Below are 8,644 nucleotides of genomic sequence, written 5' to 3'. Positions count from 1 at the left end.
GAAGGGAGAGAGAGAAAGAAGGAGGGGGGGGGGAAGGAAGGAAGGAAGGAAGGAAGGAAGGAAGGAAGGAAGGAAGGAAGGAAAGAAAGAAAGAAAGGGAAAATAAAGGGGTTGGGGATGTAGTTTAGTGTTAGAGCAACTCTCAGTTCAATTCCCAGAATAGTAAAAATAAATAAGATGTTAAGCTATACACTTGTATTTTATAAATGTTGTGTGTGTTATATTTCACAAAAATGCTATTAAAACAAATAAATAATCAAGTAACAACCAGAAAACAAGGAGTACCAGACAAGGAATAAAATTCCTAAATTCTTGGAATAGTGATTATCAGATTGAGCCCAGTGGCTTGGCATTTTGTGTCTCACAAGGACCTCAGAGGTAGGTACAGTCATTACTCCTTTCTATGAATGGAAATACTGAGGCCAAGAGAGACTAAGAAATTTAGCCAAGGTCACATGAATAACAATCCAACAGATCTGGGACTCAGGCTAAGGTCTGGGTGCCCCAGGGACAGAATGCCTAACCTCTATCCCACTGCCTCCTGGGTCTGGAGGTCCCCCTCTGAACTCATCTGCCCAATCCACAAGGTCACAGCACTTTAGAGTTTACCAAGTCACATTTGATAGGGTTTGGAGACCGAGTAGTACATAATTCATAGACCTGAGTTCAAGTCTAGACTGTTTATTATTGGACGACCTGGGTCAAGTCATTTAATGTTTCCACTCTTGTAAAAAAAAAAAAATCAACTTCGCTGTGAGGATATGCTGAGTGTTAGGGACACAATAAATGATCACCTCTAAAATAAAGATTGTCTTTTTAGGTTCCTCGTAAGACAGGTAAAGTGTCACTGTCCCCATAGCCAGATGGGAAGGGTGACTCAGTTCCCATACTACAGAGTTGGCCGAAGGGTCCCACCGGTCCCCTGCGCCCCGCCCTGCTGCATTCTTAGGGTCCGCAGGAATGTGCGGCGCTGGGGGCAGCGCCCGTGGCAGGCGGTGGGCGCTGACACCGAGGCTTTTCCGCTCCAGCTGCGCGGGCCCGCGACACAGCAAATTCCGCGGCCACACCTGGCTGTGCAGCTGTCCGGGCTGGACGGGCAAGGATTCCCCAGTCCTCCCGCAGCCTGTCCCCGGCCCCCGAGGGCACGGCCTTGGCCCGGACTGCAGCGCTCAGGCGCGGCGCGGAGCTCTGGGTCGGGTTCTGCAGCCAACTGCGCCGCGCTGCCCGGAGCTCCCCGCTGGCGCCTCGGGCGGGGGCTGCGATGCCTCTGCAGACAGGCCTGGCCCACGGGACCCGCCGGTCCTCCTCCTCCTCGCTACACCTTTCTGTTTTTTTTGGAAGGCGGTTAGCCCCCTCTGATACCAGGTGTGCGGGCTCAGTCCCTGCAAACACTCTGCCAACACCCCCACTTTGTGCACACAGTGGTGCTTGCTCCCTCTTAGCTGAGTTATCCTTAATAGGAGGGACACCTCAGGTCACCCCTCCAGGCTTCATCCTGAGGGTGTGCCGGGAATCAGTTGCTAGGGGGTTGGACAGAAAGGAAATGCCCTTTCCCTGAAGGCTGAACACTCCTTCCTCCCTCCCTTATCTTCCCTCTCCTTACCTGGAGCCCAGGGAGACTCAGGTCCATTTACCTCTGCTTACTTTTTGGGGTTACCAGGGATTGAACTCAGGGGCACTCGACCACTGAGCTACATCCCCAACCCTATTTTGTATTTTATTTAGAGACAGGATCTCACTGAGTTGCTTATCGCCTGACTTTTGCTGAGGTTGGCTTTGAACTCTGAGGTTGGCTTTGAACTCACGATCATCCTGCCTCAGACTCCGGAGCCGCTGGGATTACAGGCCTGCGCCACTGCGCCTGGCACCTCCGTTTACTTTCAAGCAGTCTCTTCCATCGCTCTCGCTCTCTACCCTCAAAGGCTGCCCTAACCGGCCCTTTGTTAGTTTTTCAAATGCTCCCAGTTTTCTCCAGCCTCAGGGCCTCTGCACCAGCTGTCCCCTCTTCCAGTACTGTAGGCGACTCTCCCATGACCCAGCTTCTCCTGTGGCTCAGCCAACCTCCACTCATTTTTCCTGTTTTTTTGGAGTCATATATATTACTAATATTATAATCAATTCAGTGTCTCAAAGTTCTTGGGCCATAGCTTCCCTAGCAGTTTACAATCAGACATTTAACTTCCTCCAGAAGTTTCGTTGGAGTTTGAATGGGGATCGTGTTGATCTACAGATTAATCTGGATGAATTCACAACACAAGTTTGATGTGAGGCCCTGAAGATATGGAGACAAATTAGACACAGCTCCTTCTCTGGAAGAGCTTATTTGCTTATGATCTTCCTCTTTATTTCTTTTTTATTGGTGCAGTGTATTTGTACATAATGGTGGGGTTTGTTGTTACGTATTTGGCCAATATCCTTCCCTTCCTTTTTTTTTTTTTTTTTTTTAAGATGTCAATGGACCTTTATTTTATTTATTTATATGTGGTGCTGAGAATCGAATCCGGGGCCCCACACATGTTAGGCAAGTGCTCTACCACTGAGCCACAACCTCCCTTCCTCTTTATTTCATTTCATGAGAAATCTAGTTGGGCTCATCTTACTGGTGAGGAGGCAGAGGTTCACAGCTGATGTAGTGACTTGCCCTAGGTCCCATGGTAAGAGAGTGGCAGGCCTAAGACTTCCACCCAGATATGTCTGACTCAAAAATTTGACTCAAGACTACCCTGACTGACACCTGTGTTCCCAGCTACTCAAGAGGCTGAGGCAGGAGGATCACAAATTAGAGGCCAGCCTGGGCAACTTAGACTCTGTCTAAAATAAATAAATAAATAAATAAAATGGCTGGGAATGTAGCTCAGAGGTAGGGCACCTCTGGGTTCAATCTCCAGTACTGGGGGGGGAAAAAAAAACAAAGCAAAACAAAACCATCCCATCAATTCAGCTCCTAGGTTTAGCTTGCATGTGTCTCTGTACACATCTGCAGGGTGCTTCTGTGTACTCAGAGTTGGAGAAGCATCTGGTCGTGCCTGTTCCGTGGGATGGCGCCTTCTGTTGTGTGGGTGTTGGGGTCTTTGGTTATGTGTGTACATTGATGGGGGTTTTAGCAGTATATTGGGGAAGGCATGTATGTGCATGGGCAGGAAGTACACATTGGAAAGACAAGAATGGTTTATTACCATCTGTGTGTGTGTGTGCTTTTCCTTATGTAGGGTTTTAATGTTATACTTATTGAAATAATTATTTTAAACAAAGATTTTTACCATATATAGGCCTCAATTGTTTTAGTGAGGCACAACCTCAATTTGAAGTGCCCAATTTCTATTTTTTTGGTGGTACTGGGGATTGAACCCAGGGCCTTGTGCATGTGGGGCAAGCACTCTACCAACTGAGCTATATCCCCAGCCCCATGAAACACCTCTAAATCTTGAGTGTACAGCTAGAAGAACTTGGAACTTGGAACATAACATTCACCTGTGTAATCACTATGCAGATCACAATAGTAAACAAGGACAGATAATTTATAAAGAATCAGACAGGATGAGCTCAAAGACCCTCAATACAAAGACGTGATAGATATTTGCCAGGTATAGTGGTGCACACTGGTAATCCCAGCAACTCAGGAGGCTGGGGCAGGAGGATCACAAGTTCCAGACCAGCCTCTGTAATTCAGCAAGAATCTGTCTCAAAATAAAATTTAAAAAGGGCTGGGGATGTAGCTCAGTGGTAATCCCCAGTACCAAAAAATAAAAAATAAAATAAAATAATAATAATAATTGATAAACGTTTGAGGCAATGGAGATGCTAATTACCCTGATTTGATCAATACGCATTATATACACTTCCTAAATTCTCACTCTTACCCTGTAAGTATGTATAAATGCTAGTTTAAAAAATTCACACTGTGTACAGCCCACCTGAGGCGCTCCCCTTCCACCTGAGAACCCCATTGAGCCCCTGTTTTGACTTTGGTCAACCTGAGTTGGTTGTACCTGTCCTAAGCATTTCGTCTTTGGATTCACATAGTGCTTCTGTTTGAGGAGGCTGGTCGCTAATACTGAACAAACTGCAGTCAGCTAAACTCCTTCTGTTCTCACTGAACCTCCCAGAGTGGCTGAATAAGGCAGCGCCTTTTCCGATTCCCATTTTACAGATGGGGAAACAGGCACAGAGAGGACCCATGACTTGCCTTGAGGTCACCCAGAGCTATCTGATTCCACAATTCTGGTCCTCATCCTTACACTGGGTCATCCTGCCTCCTTCCGGAAATCTGCAGGACAGGTGGCATTGCCATTAGGGTGCAGAGAGATCAAGAGAGCCTGGAGCTCAGAGCTGCTTCCACGCAGGATTTATTTGCTGAGGAGTCAGTTCCTCTGAAGCCGTCATGAGTTTCGCAGAGCTTGGGTCCTACCTGTGGTTTTCCACATGCCCCCTCCTCAGTTCTCTTCCTCCGACTGCTTGGATTCAGAGTGACACAGATCTGGGTTGCTGTCCCAAGTCTGCCAGTTCCTGTGTGACCTTGGACAAGCTACTTAACCTCTGTGAACATCTTTCCTCAACTGGCAAATGAGAGGATGACTGAGATGATTTCTAAAGACCTTTGGTCTCCTCTCTCAAGTACCAGACTCCTGCTTCACCATCTTTTCTAAAAAACTACTTTAAAAAGAATACTGTGTAAAAGTCAGAGAGACCTGGCATGGAATCCAATTTCCCCCGCAACTAGTTGTGTGAACTTGGGCAAATTCCTTGACCTCTCTGAGTTTCCATTTTCTTGTCTGTAGAATGGGGATCCTGATACTTAACCCGTGGAGCTGAGAGGAGGCTTAAATGAAATCATGATATGCACGAAACACTTAGAGCCTGCAGTCTCGTATGTGCTAAATGAAGTGGGGACTCTTAGGATTATTAGCAGTTATTATTCACTGACAGCTTGCTCTGTGCCAGACATTGTGACAAGTGTCCTAAGATGGACTAACCCATTTAGTCCTCACACTGATGTCTCGAGGTAGCTTCACTTAGTGAACGAGGAAACAGAGGCACAGAGAGAATAAATAACTTGCTGATGGTCACACAGGGCTGGGCCATGAACCAGGCTGTCAGGACATAGAGCCTGCCCCCTCACCCACCAGGCTGTCCTGCCTTGGATCCTACCACACTCTGGGAGAATTTCCCCTTCCCTTGCCCAAGCCCAGAAAGAATTCCAATGGGGACATTGAAGGGGGCAATAGCAGACTCCAGTGGGGTAAAATCCAGGGGGGAGAAAAAAGGTTCTTACCCTGTGTGAGGTTGACAGCCCTTAACTTGGGCCACCCCAATTGCTTCCCGTCCCCACACCTGACATCTCTACCCACTGCAAAGCTACCGTAGTGAAAGCAGGACCATTCTATGCGGATGCAGATGGAGAGGGGACTCATCAGATGAGGTGGCCCGGCAGGATTTTCTGTGGATGTGCAAACTCACAGGGTAAATGATGGGGGTTCTACCTGAGTGGCTCTGCTGCAGGCTGTGCTTTCCCGTGTCCATCTGTCTGTCTGTATTTATGAAGTGGCAATAATTGGGTGCACATCCGGCTCTGCCACCCGCTGATGAGGTCACCCTGGGCAAATGACTTGCCCTCTGAGCGTCTGTTTCTTTATGCGTATAAAAGGGGGCTCCTGCTGCTGCTGGGATCCACACGTCTTGCAGAGTGCTTCAGATGGCGCATTGTGGGACAGCCTCTGGTCCAGACAGCTCAGATCCAGGTGGGCTTTTGTGTATTTATGCACGATGTTCATTTCCTGTACACCCTGTGGGAGAGGCTACGCAGGGCTGGGGGACGAGCTCTCTGTGATTCCATGGAGCGGGGTGTGCCCATGTGAGAGCATCAGGGCGTGCAGATGCACCCACACCCTGCCTGTGTTCGGGACCCTGTTACTCTGGAACCAGCTCCAGACCTTAGCCGCTGAAGCTCACACATGCCTCCGCGTCTTGTCTATACAATGGGTGGCATTCCTACCTCAAAGGCAGCCAAGAGGACGAACCCTCAATGGGAAGTTCCACGCCAATGCCCGTGCCAGTCATGTGGAGTGACCGTGTCAGGCATTCTGAGAGAGTGGGCATCACTTAGTCTCCTGGGGTCCCGAGCACCAGGGCCTCCCCTGGGTTGCTGAGCTCGCCTTGGTGTACTGGGGACCCAGCCTGCCCCAGTCAGACAAGCCCTAAGTTCACTTTTTCCAGAGGGACATCCAAGGCCCAGAGACAGATGAGGACTTGCCTCAGGACACCAGCACCCTGGGTGCAGGGATGCAGTGGATTGGCAGTCGTGGTTGGAGGGTCAGAGACCGCAGCCCTCACTGCTCTGCCCTTGTGCCTCCCCCAGCACTCGGCGGTCAGTCAGTGGCCGGCCAGGCTGGGGACTCCGCGGCAGTGGTAAGGTGTGGGCTTTGGCAGTGTGTGCTGTCTGGGCCACGGAGGTGGGGACTTGGCGGCTGCCTGGGGCAGGAATTCCATGTGTCTGGGGAAGACCTGGCTTGAGTTGCTGGGTCCCATCCCCCAGCCCTGTGCAGCCAGCTGGGCTAGGCTGGGCCTGCCACCTCCAGACTGGTTTAGCCTGGGGCTTCTCAGAGGTTGCTAGAAGAAGAGGCGGAGGGTGGCAGATACTTCTACCCTCATTTTTTGATACACCACTGTTACAAAAGAAATGTTTGTTATCTATGGAGGATTCAAGCCATCAAAGAGGAGCCGGGCACAGTGGTGCCCACCTATAATCCTAGTGGCTCTAGAGGCTGAGAGAGGAGGATCACGAGTTCAAAGCCAACTTCAGCAACAGCAGGGTGCTAAACAACTCAGTGAGTCCCTGTCTTTAAATAAAATACAAAATAGGGCTGGGGATGTGGCTCAGTGGTTGAGTGACCCTGAGTTCAATCCCGGTACCAAAAAAAAAAAAAAAAAAAAAAAAAANNNAAAAAAAAAAAAAAAAAAAAAAAAAAAAAAAAAAAAAAAAAAAAACCACCCAAGTAATCAAAGAGGAGAATATAAGCTCTTGCTCATCCAGAATAGCTGAGATTTAACCACACACTCACATGTGTGTGCACACATCTGTACACTCAGGTGTGCACCAGGGCACACACGTGTGACTCACATGTGCGTGTAAGTGTATTCGCACACACGTAATGCCCAAGTGCAGAGCCACACAGGTACACAGAAATACACACACAGAGCTCCACACCGTGTAATTGCCACTGTTCTGACTTCATGGATGTTAATTCATTTAATCTTACAACCATGGATGGGGCAGGCAGCACCACTTCTTCCACATGGTGGATGAGGAACAAGATCACCAAGGAGCCATTGCTCCAGGACACCCAATCAGTGTGAGGAATAGAGGGGACCTGAACCCAGGCCCGTGTCCTGCTGCACGGTGCTGCGTTTGGGTGGCTTCATGGCAAATATCCTCCTAGGTCTTTTGCCTAATGCATCTCTATCTGGTTTGGCCACAAAAAAAAAAAAAAAAAAATGGCATTCTTTCAACATCCTGGGTCTGTTGCAGAGCCGCTGACTTGACTTTGGGCTCCTTCCTTCAACTCTTAGTGCTGGTTTCTTCATCTGTCCAGTGAGGGGTGTAGCTCCTTCCTCTGAGGGTTGGCCCAGATTGTGCGTAAAGCTCTCAGCCCTGGGCCTGGCACAGAGTAGGCGCTCATTAGCCAGGGCCGTCTTCAATGCCCACTCTGAGACTGGAAGTCTTGGTAGGGAGAAAATACTGTCCTGAGGTGAGGAGGCCTTAATGCGACAGGTCTGGGAGGCAGAGAGAAGCCCGGAGGCCAGCCTGGGGTCTCTCCAGGAGAAGGGTGCGTCCTCCTGGATTCCTGCCTCCAGCACATCCCCGTTCTGCCCGCAGCTCAGAAGCAGCCCTGACACTCCAGATAGAAGCAGAACAGTGGGATGGGGAGGACTGGAGAGAAGGCCCATGGATCAGCGGGTGGGGCCTCCCTGTCCAGTCTGGCTGGGCTGGAAGGGAGGGGGCCGTGGGGCCTGGGACGTCAGATGCCATCAGCTCCTGGGGGATATTAAAGTCTCCGCACAGCCAGGCAGGCCAGGTGTCTGCAGAGTTCCCCTGCAAACCACCTGTCCTGGGTATGCGCCCCTGGGAGCCACTGCCTGGTCCCCAAGCTTCTCTGCTTCTCTGTACTTTCCTTCTCTGTGTTCTCTATGCCATCTCCACCCCCCTCTTAATTCAAAGCTACAGCACCTCAGGAGCAAGAGGGCCCTGCAGTGTGGTTGGGAGAGGTTGGCGCTGCCTCTGTGGGCATCTGCTGGGCCTTGGAGAGGGCTGGAGAAGAGGATGTCTGGTTGTCTGTCCCCTGGGTGGGCAGGACAGGGCCTGGCTTTGGCATGGTGGCTCGTCCCACCCCTGGGGGCTTGGTCTGTGTTAGCCACTGTCTGGGCATTCCTTCTCCTCACCCAACCCTCTCAGTCTACTGGGGTGGGGAGGAAGCAGCACTGGGCATCTGCACCAGAACTGGGTCAGGCCATCTTTGCCAAGTTCCCAGGGAGCAGCCTCCGGGCTGGCAATGCCCGTGGAGGACCTCAGGGCGTGCTGCTCTCCTGCCTGCCCCTTCTAGGCAGCTGGCTCTGACTGTACCAGGCCAATTTGTGCCCCCAGCCAGCT

The 8,644-nt window shown here is 50.4% G+C and overlaps 1 non-coding gene across 1 annotated transcript; it reads right to left on the bottom strand.

Annotated features, from left to right (window-relative positions):
- Positions 1–3,327: 3,327 nt before the first annotated feature.
- On the bottom strand, positions 3,328–3,400 carry Trnav-cac. The gene has a single exon. It is a non-coding gene; the product is annotated as a tRNA-Val (tRNA).
- Between the last annotated feature and the right edge of the window lie 5,244 nt (positions 3,401–8,644).

This window comes from Marmota marmota, unplaced genomic scaffold (genome assembly GCF_001458135.2).
Source record: "Marmota marmota marmota unplaced genomic scaffold, marMar, whole genome shotgun sequence".
NCBI classification, from domain to species: domain Eukaryota; kingdom Metazoa; phylum Chordata; class Mammalia; order Rodentia; family Sciuridae; genus Marmota; species Marmota marmota.
The sequence above is the reverse complement of the archived record's forward strand: the minus strand, read 5'-3'. Positions and strand labels throughout refer to the sequence as shown.